Source organism: Camponotus vicinus, unplaced genomic scaffold, assembly GCF_025532165.1.
Source record: "Camponotus vicinus isolate PSW18456_S1 unplaced genomic scaffold, iyCamVici1.0 SCAF_1, whole genome shotgun sequence".
Lineage (NCBI taxonomy): Eukaryota > Metazoa > Arthropoda > Insecta > Hymenoptera > Formicidae > Camponotus > Camponotus vicinus.
The window spans coordinates 27,650,688-27,666,029 of record NW_028141945.1 but is presented as its reverse complement, the minus strand read 5'-3'; the positions used below and the strand labels follow the sequence as shown (position 1 = coordinate 27,666,029).

The 15,342-nt window shown below is 35.0% G+C and overlaps 1 pseudogene; it reads right to left on the bottom strand.

Annotated features, from left to right (window-relative positions):
• Nucleotides 1-7,716: 7,716 nt before the first annotated feature.
• Nucleotides 7,717-11,079, bottom strand: LOC145965984 (uncharacterized; annotated as a pseudogene).
• Nucleotides 11,080-15,342: the final 4,263 nt, after the last annotated feature.

Genomic DNA, 15,342 nt, shown 5'->3' with positions numbered 1-15,342 from the left:
CGCTAAAGATGTAGAGAAATGCTGAGGTAGATGAGACGTGATGCCCTAGTTGGAATGAGACAAAAGATATTAAAAGATATATAATGAAGAGGAGTCTGCGACATTAGAATATTATTTCTTTCGTTGTTCTGTGTTTCGTTAGTCTTGTGTTACGTTAGTGCAATGGCTGAAGACGATGTTATTATCATCGATGATGATACGGATGATGATGATTATTGGATGGAAAGAGAAAGAGAAATGGATGAGATGGAGAGAGAGAGAGAGGAGAGAGAAATGGAGGAGGGATCATCCGATGGGAAACCTGATTTCCGTTTTCGGACTAGTGATGATGAAGAATTACTTCAATACGAGCGGGAACAACTTTCAAAGAAGAATCTAGAAACTTCAATCGTTCAGTTTATAAGACATCAAGAGCTCGGCTTGGAAAAACCTCGCACAAATTCGTTGAGGACATTTCTTCTAGCTCGAGAAATATGTGCGCGAGATTTTGCAAAATATCATGGATGTAAATGTTTCAATATAGAACCTAATCATTCTAAAGTAAATTGTATTGGAAACAAACTGCGTGAAAATCTCGAATTAATAGAAGATTTTGAAAAATTGAAAGAAGATGATCATGAGAATATACTGCGGCGGAAATTGGAAACGTTGAAGGTAAAATATTTTTGTCGATGTGTAATAAATTTAAAACATAAAATTAATATGTTTGATTTTAGAGTTTACGCGATGATATGAATGGTCGACGAGAGGATAAACAGATATGTGAATCCAAACCTGCATCAAAATATAAATTGTGTGTATTGTATAACGGTGAATGGAAAATGCCATGGAAAGTATTGTAAGTAACTTTCAATTTATAATACATCAAAAGTTCTAAAATAAATTATTAAAAACTATTCAAATGTCTTTTTCTGTTCCAGGAGCGGCTCCACTCAGCCCGACACATCGACCCCTTAGCATTCTAGGAGCGGCCTCCTCCTTAGCCCGGCGCACTCCCCCAAATATATTATTCTTATTATTTTATATTTTATATTTTTATTATATTTTTTAAATTTTATATTTTATATTTTATATTATTATTTTATTAGACACACACACACACACACACACACACACACACACAACACAAATTGTATAATACACGCACACATTTTAAAATAAATGTTATATTTAGTATTGAAAAGAAATGTATTTATTTACGCGCCTCTCCTTGCGCTCCCATCCTTTGCGTCTCTCTTGCGCTAATTGTAAGTATAGCGATATCGTTCTCTCTCTCTTTCGTACGCGCTATCGTTCTAACAATAAGTCTCGCGTTAGTTGTAAGTCTCGCGATATCTTCGTTCTCGCTCGCACGCGTTATCTTAGCTATTATCGTTCTCTCTCGCACACGTTGTTCTCGCGATATTATAGTTCTCTTTCGTATGCGTTCTCTTCGCGCTATTATCGTTTTCTCTCATTCACAAGCTCGTCGCTATCACTCACTTACCTTTGCGTCGTCCTGCTCCCACCTATGTGGCATCTTATAATGCGTCGTCCTTGTTCCACGTTGACGTCATCCTTGTCGTATGTTGATGTCGTCCTTGTCACACGTTGATGCCATCCTTGTCGCTCTGTCCTCTTCACACAATTTACGCTATCCTTTTCAAACCAGTGCACCGTCTTCTTTCCGCGGATCCCCCCTACCCGCGCGGACCCCCTCGTCCATCGGTCGCGCCGCGGATCCCCCCTACCCGCGCGGACCCCCTCGTCCATCGCTCGCGCCGCGGATCCCCCCTTCCCGCGCGGAACCCATCGTCCATCGCTCGCGCCGCGGATCCCCCCCCCTACCCGCGCGGACCCCCTCGTCCATCGCTCGCGCCGCGGATCCCCCCTTCCCGCGCGGAACCCATCGTCCATCGCTCGCGCCGCGGATCCCCCCTTCCCCGCGCGGACCCCCTCGTCCACCGGTCGCGCCGCGGATCCCCCCTTCCCCGCGCGGACCCCCTCGTCCACCGGTCGCGCCACGGACCTCCCCCTACCCGCGCGTGACGTCATCATCCCCCGCACGTGACGTCATCATCCCCCGCACATGACGTCATCATCATCCCCGCACGTGACGTCATCATCCCCCGCACGTGACGTCGTCATAATCCCCCGCACGTGACGTCATCATCCCCCGCGTGACGTCACCCCCCCCCCGCGTGACGTCATCATCCCCCGCGTGACGTCACCCCCCCCCGCGTGACGTCATCCCCCTCCCGCCGGTTCCCCTCGCCCCTCACCCCCCCTCGGAGCCCCTGGGTTAGAACCGGCCTAGACTTACTACTGTAAACTCTACCTAAAATTAACTAAAGAATGTGACTTTATTAATATTTTATTCCCATAAAGCTTAGTTTGCGAAAAACCCTTTATTATCAATCATTTATAACTCGAAAACTATTAGTGCCTCGACATTTTCGCTGAGGAAAAATCGTTTTTAATTGGCCAGAGAATCTACCTTCAAAATATGGAGCGGTAGTTTCGGGACATCCTGTATATATATATATATATATATATATATATATATATATAAAATTTTCTAAATATTGGAAAAAGTTGATGATATTGTTAAATTTTGGATATATATATATATATATATATATATATATATATATATATAAAATCTCCAAAATATTGGGAAAAATCTTATGATATTGTTATATTGTTATGATATTGTTATATTATATATATATATATATAATATATATATATATATACAGGGTGAGCCATTTTAATTAACGCACGCAATTATTTCGGAAACAAAGCATTTTAGAGAAAAATGTTTCAGACAAAAGTTGTTTGGTTTCGAGGGGGCCATAAGATGGTATCATTGGTTTGACCTTGAAGAGTTATTTGAAGGTCACATGAAGGTCACCTTCAATTTCTTAAATGGAACCTACTATTTGTCATTGCATATTCTTGTAGCTTATCTCGATAGCTTTCCAAAACACTATAATTAAGTACCTTTTCGTTAAGTACTTTTTGAGTTATGAGGCTTGAAATAATTTTTTAATTTTACATAAACCGTAAAATATCTTGTAAAATATTCATTTTTCGATTATCTTACCTTAATACTTTTACGTACAAAATAATGAGAGGAATCAACTGGTGTAAAAAAAACACATAGTTGTTTTGAAGAAAAAATATGTAATTTGCAATTAACAATTCCATATTTTTCCTTAAAAACAACTAAGAGTTTTCTTTACACCAATTGATTCCTCTCATTATTTTGTACATAAAAGTATTAAGGTAAGATAATCGAAAAATGAATATTTTACAAGATATTTTACGGTTTATGTAAAATTAAGAAATTATTTCAAGCCTCATAACTCAAAAAGTACTTAACAAAAAAGTACTTAATTATAGTGTTTTGGAAAGCTATCGAGATAAGCTACAAGAATATGCAATGACAAATAGTAGGTTCCATTTAAGAAATTGAAGGTGACCTTCATGTGACCTTCAAATAACTCTTCAAGGTCAAACCAATGATACCATCTTATGGCCCCCTCGAAACCATAAAACTTTTGTCTGAAACATTTTTCTCTAAAATGCTTTGTTTCCGAAATAATTGCGTGCGTTAATTAAAATGGCTCACCCTGTATATATATATATATATATATATATATAATCTCCAAAATATTGGAAAAAGTCTTATGATATTGTTATATTTTGGATATACATACGTACATTTAGAAATAGCCAAATGTAATTTTTTTTAGAAATGCACATAGCTAACATTAGCAATATTGTGAAATTGTGTTCAAATATATATAAGAGGGACAGATATGCATCTGTACGTTTATATGCTTAGCGAGATAAGCGTATGAGATGATAAATAATAGAACATAAACAATATTTTATTTTAAAACAATAAACACATTGCAAATTTGCTATTTTTCATGTTACATACATATATAGATTTATCTATGTGTGTGTGTTTGTACGCATATTTACATTATAAATATATCAATATCTATTTTTCTATGTGAAAAGACTTGCATATTATTTATTAGCTCTTGATTATGAAAAGATAACAAATAATATGTAATCTTTTTCATAAAAAAGTAGATATTTATATATTTGTAACATAAATGTTTGCATGTACGCACGCACGCGCGCGCGCACACATATATGTATATTTTTTTAAATTCCAAAATATTTGAAAAAATGTGCTATTTACATATTTTGGATATGGAGATATCGAATGAGCCCCTCCATCGCCCATTCCTGTGAGAACGCAACCAATATGTTTTCTCTTCGTTTCTCCAATTGTAATTTTTAAATGATATTGAGAAGTATATTTTTTCAATACTTTCTTATGAGTATGACGAGAATATAATTTTTTATTATATATAATATATATATTTTCTGGTAATATATTGTCAACTATATCGAAAACAATTTGCAGATTGTAACTTATAGAAAGTTGCAGAATAATATCTACAATAGGTATCTCCTATACAGGGTGATTCTGAACAGACGTTTGTCTTTAAAAAGATAAATTGTCGAGTCTATTCTGAGACGATTTTCCCTTTACCAAAATTGTCTACGAGGCTTAGTTTTTAAATTATTAAATAAAATAGTTCGCGAATTACGGAACGAGTACAAGAGGTAGACAGGGACGACGCAACTCACTGTCCGATACAGGCGATCATGTGGGGCGCGCGACGCGAACAGCTGATTGCTGCACACGATGAGTGTAACAATCAGTGTGTGTGTGTGTGTGTGTGTGTGTGTGTGTGTGTGTGTATGTGTGTGTGTGTGGGGTGTATTTATGCACGCGTATCCACACATGCACCGTACTCTCTCTCTTTCTCTCTCTCTCTCTTTCTCCCTCTTTCTCTCTCACTCTCTCACTCACTCACTCACTCACTTATTCTTACCTTAATAATGAGATTCTTCATACTGCTGATAAATAGCAGTGCCCAGTGTGTTGCACGATAATAATCGTCGTCGACGAGACGTCGTTTCTTCAACACGCAGTCTGACACAAATAAGCGAAGTTTTTTCTTTCATCACTTTCGACACTTTTACAAATTTATTCGCGCACTTAATCACTCACGATTGAACGATAAAAGGAGGAATTTACCAACGGTTATGGTACGAATTTAATAAACGGTTAACGCATTTAATTATTAATTACACACTCGATTAAAGAAACGCGTTAACAGAACGCGATACTCGATGCAAAGCGCGCGACGCGACGACCGACGACAAGCAGGTCAGGTTAGTACTAGCGCCTCTAGCGCTGCCAAACATAAACGTGTAGCATTACGCGCTAGTACTAACCTGACCTGCTTGTCGTCGGTCGTCGCGTCGCGCGCTTTGCATCAAGTATCGCGTTCTGTTAACGCGTTTCTTTAATCGAGTGTGTAATTAATAATTAAATGCGTTAACCGTTTATTAAATTCGTACCGTAACCGTTGGTAAATTCCTCCTTTTATCAATCGTGAGTGATTAAGTGCGCGAGTAAATTTGTAAAAGTGTCGAAAGTGATGAAAGAAAAAACTTCGCTTATTTGTGTCAGACTGCGTGTTGAAGAAACGACGTCTCGTCGACGACGATTATTATCGTGCAACACACTGGGCACTGCTATTTATCAGCAGTATGAAGAATCTCATTATTAAGGTAAGAATAAGTGAGTGAGTGAGTGAGTGAGAGAGTGAGAGAAAGAGGGAGAAAGAGAAAGAGAGAGAGAGAGAGTACGGTGCATGTGTGGATACGCGTGCATAAATACACCCCACACACACACACACACACACACACTGATTGTTACACTCATCGTGTGCAGCAATCAGCTGATCGCGTCGCGCGCCCCACATGATCGCCTGTATCGGATGGTGAGTTGCGCCGTCCCTGTCTACCTCTTGTACTCGTTCCGTAATTCGCGAACTATTTTATTTAATAATTTAAAAACTAAGCCTCGTAGACAATTTTGGTAAAGGGAAAATCGTCTTAGAATAGACTCGACAATTTATCTTTTTAAAGACAAACGTCTGTTCAGAATCACCCTGTATACAATATGATGTTTTTTATTGATTTGTCTCGAACAATATAAGAGCTTCTAAATACGATAAATGAATTTTTACATATTATATATAATTGTTTAATATAACATTTTATACAATTGTATTATACAGAGTGTCCCGAATTTAAATGGCAAAACTTCAGGAGCGTGTAGGAAAAACTAAGTCAAAAAGTCTTTTAGCGATTTGCTCGTTTTTGCTTCATTTTGGAGAAAATCGCAAAAAAAGAAACAAAACAAGTTTTCTTTTTTTTACTTATTTATTTACATTTTATTTGTTATCATCTATTTAATGCAGATATTGTTCAAAATGTAGCCCTCTTACAGCAATGCAAGCATTACATCTAGCACTGACTTGATTAATTGCGGCTAGACATTGTTCTGGTGATATTTGGTGCACTGCATCTATGATTCGGCCTCTTAATTGCTCTCTTGAATTGATTGGCACCGAATAAACTTCCTGCTTCAAGGTTCCCCATACGAAGAAGTCCATGGGTGTCATATCAGGTGATCGGGGTGGCCAAGGTACTATTCCTCCACGTCCAATCCATCGTTGTGGATAATTTATGTTTAGCCAAGATCGAGCAGCTCTGCTATAATGAGCTGGACATCCATCGAGTTGGAACCACATTTCAATCCGCTGCTGTAAGGGAATGTCTTCTAAATAATTAGAAAAGTCGTCCTCTAAAAAATGCGTAAATGTGATTCCATTCAATCTTTCGGGTAAGAAATACGGTCCCACCAGCAATCCGTTCCAAATTCCAAGCCAAACGTTTATAGCAAATTCATGCTGAAACCTGTTTTCTCTAATAGCTCTGGGATTTTCATGAGCCCATACATGATAATTTCTTTGGTTAACAATTCCTCCTCTTGTAAAGGTAGCTTCATCGGTCCATATTATTTTTAATGGAAATAAATTGTCATTGCGAATTGTTTCAAGAAACCAATTACTAAAATTCAATCTCTTGACGTAATCTTGAGGTAATAAATTCTGTACTTTTTGAAGATGGTACGGGTAGCGATTATCACCTTTCAAAGTTCGCCATATTGCCTGCCGCGATATTCCTAATGCAGCTGATGCTCTTCGGACGCTAGTCTCAGGATTGTTATCAAAGTGGTGTTGAATACAATTTCTTCTCCGACAATCTGCTCTTAACGCTGCCTGGAATTGGTCGCCTTCATTACGAAGTGAAAATGACCCAGTCTCTCGTAGTCTATTAAAAGTCAACGAAAAGACTTGTCGATTAGGCACTCTTCTATTTGGAAATCGGCGCGCATACTCTCGCATCGCTTCTAAAGCATTACCGTTGCAGAAACCGTACACGAAAACTATATCAGCGTATTCAACATTAGAATATGTACGCGGCATTGTAGCTGATGCTATTCACTTCAAAATATCTGAGTATCTGACTAAAGACTGATGAAGGACTCATAGAAGAAAGCAAGAATGTAAACAAATGAAAGAATGTAAAGGATAACATCAAGTAACATCAGTAAAAAAAAGAAAACTTGTTTTGTTTCTTTTTTTGCGATTTTCTCCAAAATGAAGCAAAAACGAGCAAATCGCTAAAGGACTTTTTGACTTAGTTTTTCGGTCCCCTACACGCTCCTGAAGTTTTGCCATTTAAATTCGGGACACCCTGTATGTTATTTTCTATTATAGAATATAATTTTTATAATACTGGAAAAGACATCAATTTATTACTTTCTACAATTTTGTAAAAGTGTTCTCTCATGCATTGTACGTCCTTGGAGTATTTTTGTTCGCAAGGATTGCCTCCTAAAGCTATAGTAGTGGCGAAAGCTGCAGCATAAATTCCACAACATATAGCATCAGGTTGTGTTTCAACCTTTTCAAAAATTATATCACTTTGCCTTATTGTAGGATAACGAAGATGTATGTAATTTTTCTCTTTAGTTACCAACTTATCATATGTACAGTTGGGTAGACTGTCATATACGCGAAGTTTGGTACCGTTAAAGAAAATACATCGCCAATGATCACTACAATTTCCCCCATTGATTTGCAAGCTTTTGTCATTATGACTTGCTTCGATTATTTCAGGAAATTCTAAATATAGAACACTTTGTGTTTCAAAATCAGAAGTATCTCTTACGACGCGTAAAAATATATCCAATGATTCGTTGTTTAATTTGCTGTCTATAGGCAAGACATTACTCATTACCAAATAAAGAGGAGCAAATGTATCATCTAGAATTTTTCTACGTCTTGCTATATCATCTTTAGTTATATTTTCTTTGTTACTTGAGTAACCTATAATGATGCAATCATTATCTTGCTCTTTATCCAGAACAATAACATCAGTATCAGTTACTGTTATATTCACTGGCGAAACATTCGATTTAAATCGTTTGCTCTGCTGTATGCCATTTTCATTTTCTATTACATTTCGTCTACTTGTTCGACTAAGTGTTTTTTTTGCTGCTTCCTCTTTAGCTTCTACGATATATCTTAGATTTCTGATTGGCATGTGTCTATTATGACGGCTATCCAAGATTTCTGGAAGCATGCATTCATAATAAAAACGTGTTAGAAAAGGCAGCATTTGATTTTTCCAGAACTCGTTATCTATACTAATCCGCAATGTTTTCATGCTTTTCGGCGTCCAAACAGCAAAAATACAATATTCTCGCTGTGTTATGTTTAATTGGCCTTGAATTTGATAAAATTATCGGTGATTTCGATTCATTTCATGTGGATTCTTTTTATCAAATATATTTTTCAAAGAAGGCAATGTCTCTATGGCTTTTTCAGCTGTCAAATACTCAGCCGATAGAGGACACTTGATTTCCACAAGACCATTTTCCTCAATAACTCCATCAGGGGAAGCACCCAAGAATGGATTTTTAGTATCAATAAACAAACCGCAATGTTTTATCTCTTTATTTAATTTCATGGCAAATTCTTGCCTTGCAATTTCCTCGTTATCACGACCATATCTCAAAGCTGCAGTATCAATAGATGGAGGATATAAAATGTTTTTTACAGTCGCTGCGCAAGACGTTGTCGGTCTCATGCGACATACGGTTCCAAAGTTGGATGCCGTCAACATTTCACGCCTCAATAATAACCAATTAATTCTGACTCATTTTGATTTCTGGTATCAAATTCAATATTTTGCCAATTTCTCCCATTTTCGAACAATTTCTCTAAATGATTTTGTCGAAGCTGCTCGAATACATCGGATGGAAGATCCGGTTTTTGCGACTGCGGACCGTAATAACGATCTGTTCCTGATTCTCGTTTGAATTTTTTTTGCCTTCCTTGTGTTTCTCGAGATTCTCTGGTTTTCGCAACTTTTATTTGTCGTCGCTTTTCCAGATTCTCGACAATAGGCGGAATAGTTTTACACATATTTTTATGTACTTGTGTAAGTACTTGTTGTGTATTATATTGCAGAATTGCTCCTGCAATTCTAGCATTGTAAGAGCCTCGTTTACCAAAATTGATACGTTTACCGCCAATTAGTTTGCAGATTATCGAGTTGAATGATTCTGCAGGGTTATTCGTTAAATTTAATAATAGGCTGTCAGAATAAGTACTTAAATACATGATAGCACTTTCTATTTTTGGATAGAAACCGTGTAATTTTAGAAATGGTACATAATTTTTCTTGATTTCATCACATTTCCTTTTACATATACGGCCACGTGCTTCACATCGCTTATGTTCGCCAAAGATATGGCTAGGAATGTTTAATATGTCTTTTTGCAATTCTATGGCCTGACAATGTTGAGGTTGTCTTTCTTCTCTTCGTAAAGTAGCTGCATCTATTGCTTCTTTTCGTATGTTTAAAATATTATTTTTTATTACATTTCGTATCTCTACAAAGCCACGCTGTCTATGCATTTTTGGTTGAGTTATCTCAGTTACAGCTTTTAGCTTTTTGCATAAATTGCGAAGCAAATGATTAGTACATTCAATTTTTTTTACGGTTACCATATGTTCACGATATGGTTTATTATCAACAATGGCTTGATATACGCTACTGTCACCATCAGCAACTACTGTTTTATAAATTAGTCCATGCATTTCGAGACTACATTTGAAACTTTCCGCTATGGCGTCGCTCTCCATGCTTGTGGAGCTTGCGTTGCGATCAAAATTTTTGTAGCATTTATGAGCTCTTGGTTGAACACCTTTTCGCTCTGCTACATCACAGTGCGCAGAATTTATTGCGGATCCCAACGAAGAGAATTTTTCCTGTGCGATAACCAATTATGGCTCCAATACCGGAAAGAGAATCGTAGGCGGTGCCGTACGATCTCTTCAGCCAACTACCATCCGCTACAACTGTTATATACGGAATACCGTTTATAACTTCATTTTTTTCAATAGCAAGTTGCTTCTCAACTTCGCCAGCCGTTTTCATATTTTGCATGGCTGTTTCTTGAAATTCATCTATTAAATTTTCTCTGTATTTAACATAAGTCGGCTCAGACATGCTAGGAATATTTATAGCTGCACACAGCTCTTCGAGCTGGGAATAACCTATTCCCACTGTAATACTTCCTGCTACAGCAGCTGTATTAATATCTAATGTTTCTGGTTTCGTGGGTTCAGACCAAATGTTGGCTTCATAATGGCACATTTGGCATTTGAAGAACAACTGCGTCATGAACCCACGGCGACGAGAATTTATGAGTTTCCAATCTTTAAATTGGCACTCTATTCCTCGCGCATGATTATCAAATGTTCTGTGGATTTCATTCCACATAAAAGAAATATCGACAATGCGACGGCCTTCGGGCAAGTTTTTTTGGATACAAGAAGTATCTAAAAGGGCTTTATTATCGATAACAAGTGTGTTGTTATCAACGCAGTTGTCAACATTTTCATAATACATACCTGTATCTGAAGTTGGCTCCAGGAATTGAATAGTTTGAATACTAACTTTTGAATCTATCGTATCAGGAAGAAATTCTACTGATTTTTGAAAATCGATGGATTTAGCGTTAATACCCTTCATGATCCTGGAGCCATTTGTTTTTCCAATTAGCTTCAATAATTGTCGCCTGCAAAAAAATTTGTACAATATTATTATAAAAATAATGTTGTTTACCTCAATGTTATCTTAAAAGAAATAAAATCTCTGAAAAATAAGTGCAGTCCTTTGCTTATAAAATTATTACTGAAAAACTATGACACAAAAAATTATGTTCAGACAACAGAAATATCATATTTTCTAGTAAATTAAGGCGTACATGCAAACTACATCTGGTTTGAAACATTTCTTAAAATAACCACCAATAGATCGCCTCTGGATTTATATATTTTTTAATAACCAGCGCACGAACAGATCGCCTCTGGATTTATATATTTTTTAATAACCAGCGCACGAACAGATCGCCTCTGGATTTATATATTTTTTAATAACCAGCGCACGAACAGATCGCCTCTGGATTTATATATTTCTTTAACTAGAGCGCACAAGCAAACCACATCTGAAATAAATATATTTTACGAGCCAGCTCACGAATAGACCGCCTCTGGCACTAACCACTATAAAAAATGCATATATAACCATTTTTTAATAAATATGAATAAACAAAGGACTGTATTCTTATCTTTCAGAGATAATAATTATTTTATAATTATTTGTCTACATAAAAATAACTATTTTATAATTATTGTGTGTACATAAAAATAATATAACAGCAATAATTTAGTAATTCTAAATTTATTTAAATATAATTTTGGAGTTTTGAAACACAAATTTCTATATAAATGTACAGATTCTAAAATAATATTTTAGTAAAAAATTTTCATTATTCCGTAAAAAGGCAAATCAAATATATCTAAATCTAATTAAATATAACAAATATTTATAATATAACATATAATATTCAAAAGTTGGACTACAATGATAAATGATTATTTTCAATCTCAACTGATTTGAAGCGCTTCAAAAAATAATCACTAATTATATGTCAAACCTCAGTTACAATGCTCTTTATTTTTTCAGTTATATACTTTTCATTATTTTTAAAACTGAGAATTTATTTGGAAATTTTCTATGAACGCAAACTAAAGAAATAAAAAGATATAAAGCTAAAATCCGACCAATAATTATTTACCATTTTTTGAAATGTTAGAAGATTTTCTTTAGCTTATTATTAAAAAAATATATATTTTGAACGTTACATTTTGTAATTCCATTTTTGACAAATTATTTACATTATACATTATATTCCGCACGTGCGCAAATAATTTATTATCAAGACATCTTTCTGAGTCACCATAAAACTAACAAATAAATTCAAATCTACACATTAGAATTAATATATTAGAATTCATGTACATTCATAGATAAATTTATATGTAAAATAAATATATAATTATTAATATTATTTATTCTTATATTACAAAATATAATAAAATAATAATATACTAAAATAATAAATAAAAATATAATAAAAAAATAATAAATAAGAAATTATACTTAAAAAATACAACAAAATAATATAAAAGTATAACGAAAATAATATACATATTTATATAAATTTAGAATTACTACTATACAAATAAACATACACAGGATTATTATATAATACACACATACGGATTATTATATAATACAGCACATGTATGCAATAAAAAATGATGGAGAGAAATGATTATATACATAGAGAAGAAAAAAGAAGAGACGGAGGAAGAGAGGAAGAGGGAGAGAGAGAGAGAGAACGAATGACCGAGTATTTTTATATTTTATTGTTCATATCGAGTATTACTAAGTGCTAACTATTTCAATTTATTTGAGAAAATAAAAGGAAATGATTGTATCTTTTTCTGTCGATACTTTATAGCGTCAGTGACGCTATGTAAAAATAATTAATTAATATATGGCTTTATGATGTTGATAAAGATGTTGATTCACATATTTTCTTCTCTCTTTTCCTCATCTCTCTCTCTTTTTCTTTCTTGTCTTCTCTCTGTATATATTGTATGTGCAGAATATATATATATATATATATGTATGTAACTCACTCACATACATGCAATGCGCTGACAGTGATACCAGAATGCCCACGCGAGCAACAGCAAAATATTTTGCATAGAGTATAGCTTGGCATTCATGCGGAACAATCGAGGGTCGAGGGACGTCGAGCTATACTGTATATGAAATAATTGGCTGTTGCTCGCGTGGGCATTCTGGCATCACTGTGCGCTGAGCTATCGCGCGTACTCGTGACAAAAAGCGGCGCGAAGAAAGTCGACTGTCACGTGTTATAACGTGTCGAAGATAACGGTGAAAATAAAGTATATATTGAAGATAGATTTATTTTAATTATTTATTTTTGTGTATTTCCATTATGGGGTATACGTATAACGAAAAACGGTCGCCTCTCAGTGCTCACAGACTTTCCACGAAGAAAGGATGGTTTAAAAGGTTAGTATTTACATTATCATAATTTTTTTAAAGGTTTGACGACATTTATTGTCATATACAATACAAGCACACACATATTATATATATATATATATATACATATATATATATATATATATATACATATGTTGATATAAATAAAAAGTTATGAAGTTTATACATCAGCGATTTTTCCTTACGTAACAACTTGATGATTTAAATATTGTAAAAATTGAAATTTTTATTTCCCTCTTTTTCGGTTGAACAATAATTGCAATAAATTTGAGATTTTTTGCGATTAAATTACATCAAACACAACATAAATCGAATTATTTCTAATGTAATTAAAATTTAACAATTTATCTGATTAAAAATGATCCGATGTATGTCGTGTTTGGTGTCATTTTAATCGCAAGACTCCCATTAATCCATTGCAATTATTTTCGAATCGAAAAAGTGCGCAATCAAAATTTTAATTTTTACGATATTTAAATCCCTAAGTTGTTATAGATAAGGAAAGATCGGCGATGTCGTTGAAGCGAGAACGAGAACGAGTAAAGAGCAAGCGAGATGATGTATCATCAAAGAGTTCCGAAGTCTCGCTCGCATTTTCTTATCTTCGTACATATATATGTCATCTTACTATGGAAATTAAAACTTTTATATTTTGCATTTTTTCGATTTAAAAGTAATTACAATAGATTAATGGGTTTTTTGCAATTAAAATGACACCAAACACGATATAAATCGGATCATTTTTAATCAAATAAATTAATAAAATTTAATAATTTATTTGATTAAAAATGTTTCGATTTATATCGTGTTTGGTGTCATTATAATCGCAAAAAACCCATTAATCTATTGTAATTACTTTTAAATCGAAAAAATGCAAAATATAAAAGTTTTAATTTCCATAGTAAGATGACATATATATGTACGAATTAAAATGACACCAAACACGACATACATCGGATCATTTTTAATCAGATAAATTGTTAAATTTTAATTGCATATTTAATTAGAAATTATTCGATTTATGTCGTATTTGGTGTCATTTTAATCGCAAAAGTCACATTAATCCATTGCAAGTATTTTCGAATAAAAAAAATGCGTAATCAAAATTTTAATTTTTATGATATTTAAATCACTAAGTTGTTATAGATAAGGAAAGATTGCCGATGTTGTTGAAGCGAGAGCGAGAACGAGTAAAGAGCAAACGAGATAACGCATCATCAAACAGTTCCGAAGTAGCGTTCGCTCACTATAGCAATGATGCCAGTTTCGAGATGCCGAGCGCTGGGCGGCGTCTCAAATCTGGCATCACTGTACACACGGAATCAGAAGAACGTCGTCCTCCGGACAAAAGAACGTCGTCCAGTCGTTCTCCGAGTCTTCGAGTTGTGCAGTGTTGTACAGTTATTGTGTCCACAAGTCCACAGCATGCCGAGATGTAAGTATTTTACGTTTATTTTAAAATTATATATAATAACATTTTTACATTTTAAGTTAATTATATCATTACAATATAATTTATGAATTGTATAACACTGCATAAATTATAATAATATATTTAGCTTTTTTGAATATATAGTCTCTCTCGCTTTCGTTCTCTTTCTTTTTCAATTCTAATTAAAAAAAATATATATATTTAATAATATTTAATTTACAGCACGAAGTGAGGGCAGTCTACCTGCCAAATTTGGGCGAAAGACGGTAACGACGGCGGCTACAACGTCGCCGATGATGACGACGGCGGCTACAACGTCGCCGATGATGACGACGGCGGCTACGACGTTGCCGATGATGACGACGACAGCTACGACGTCGCCGATGATGACGAGATCGAAACCGTCGCCGATGACGACGACCGCATCGACTATGACGTCACCGTATGCGGGTCGCAGAAGG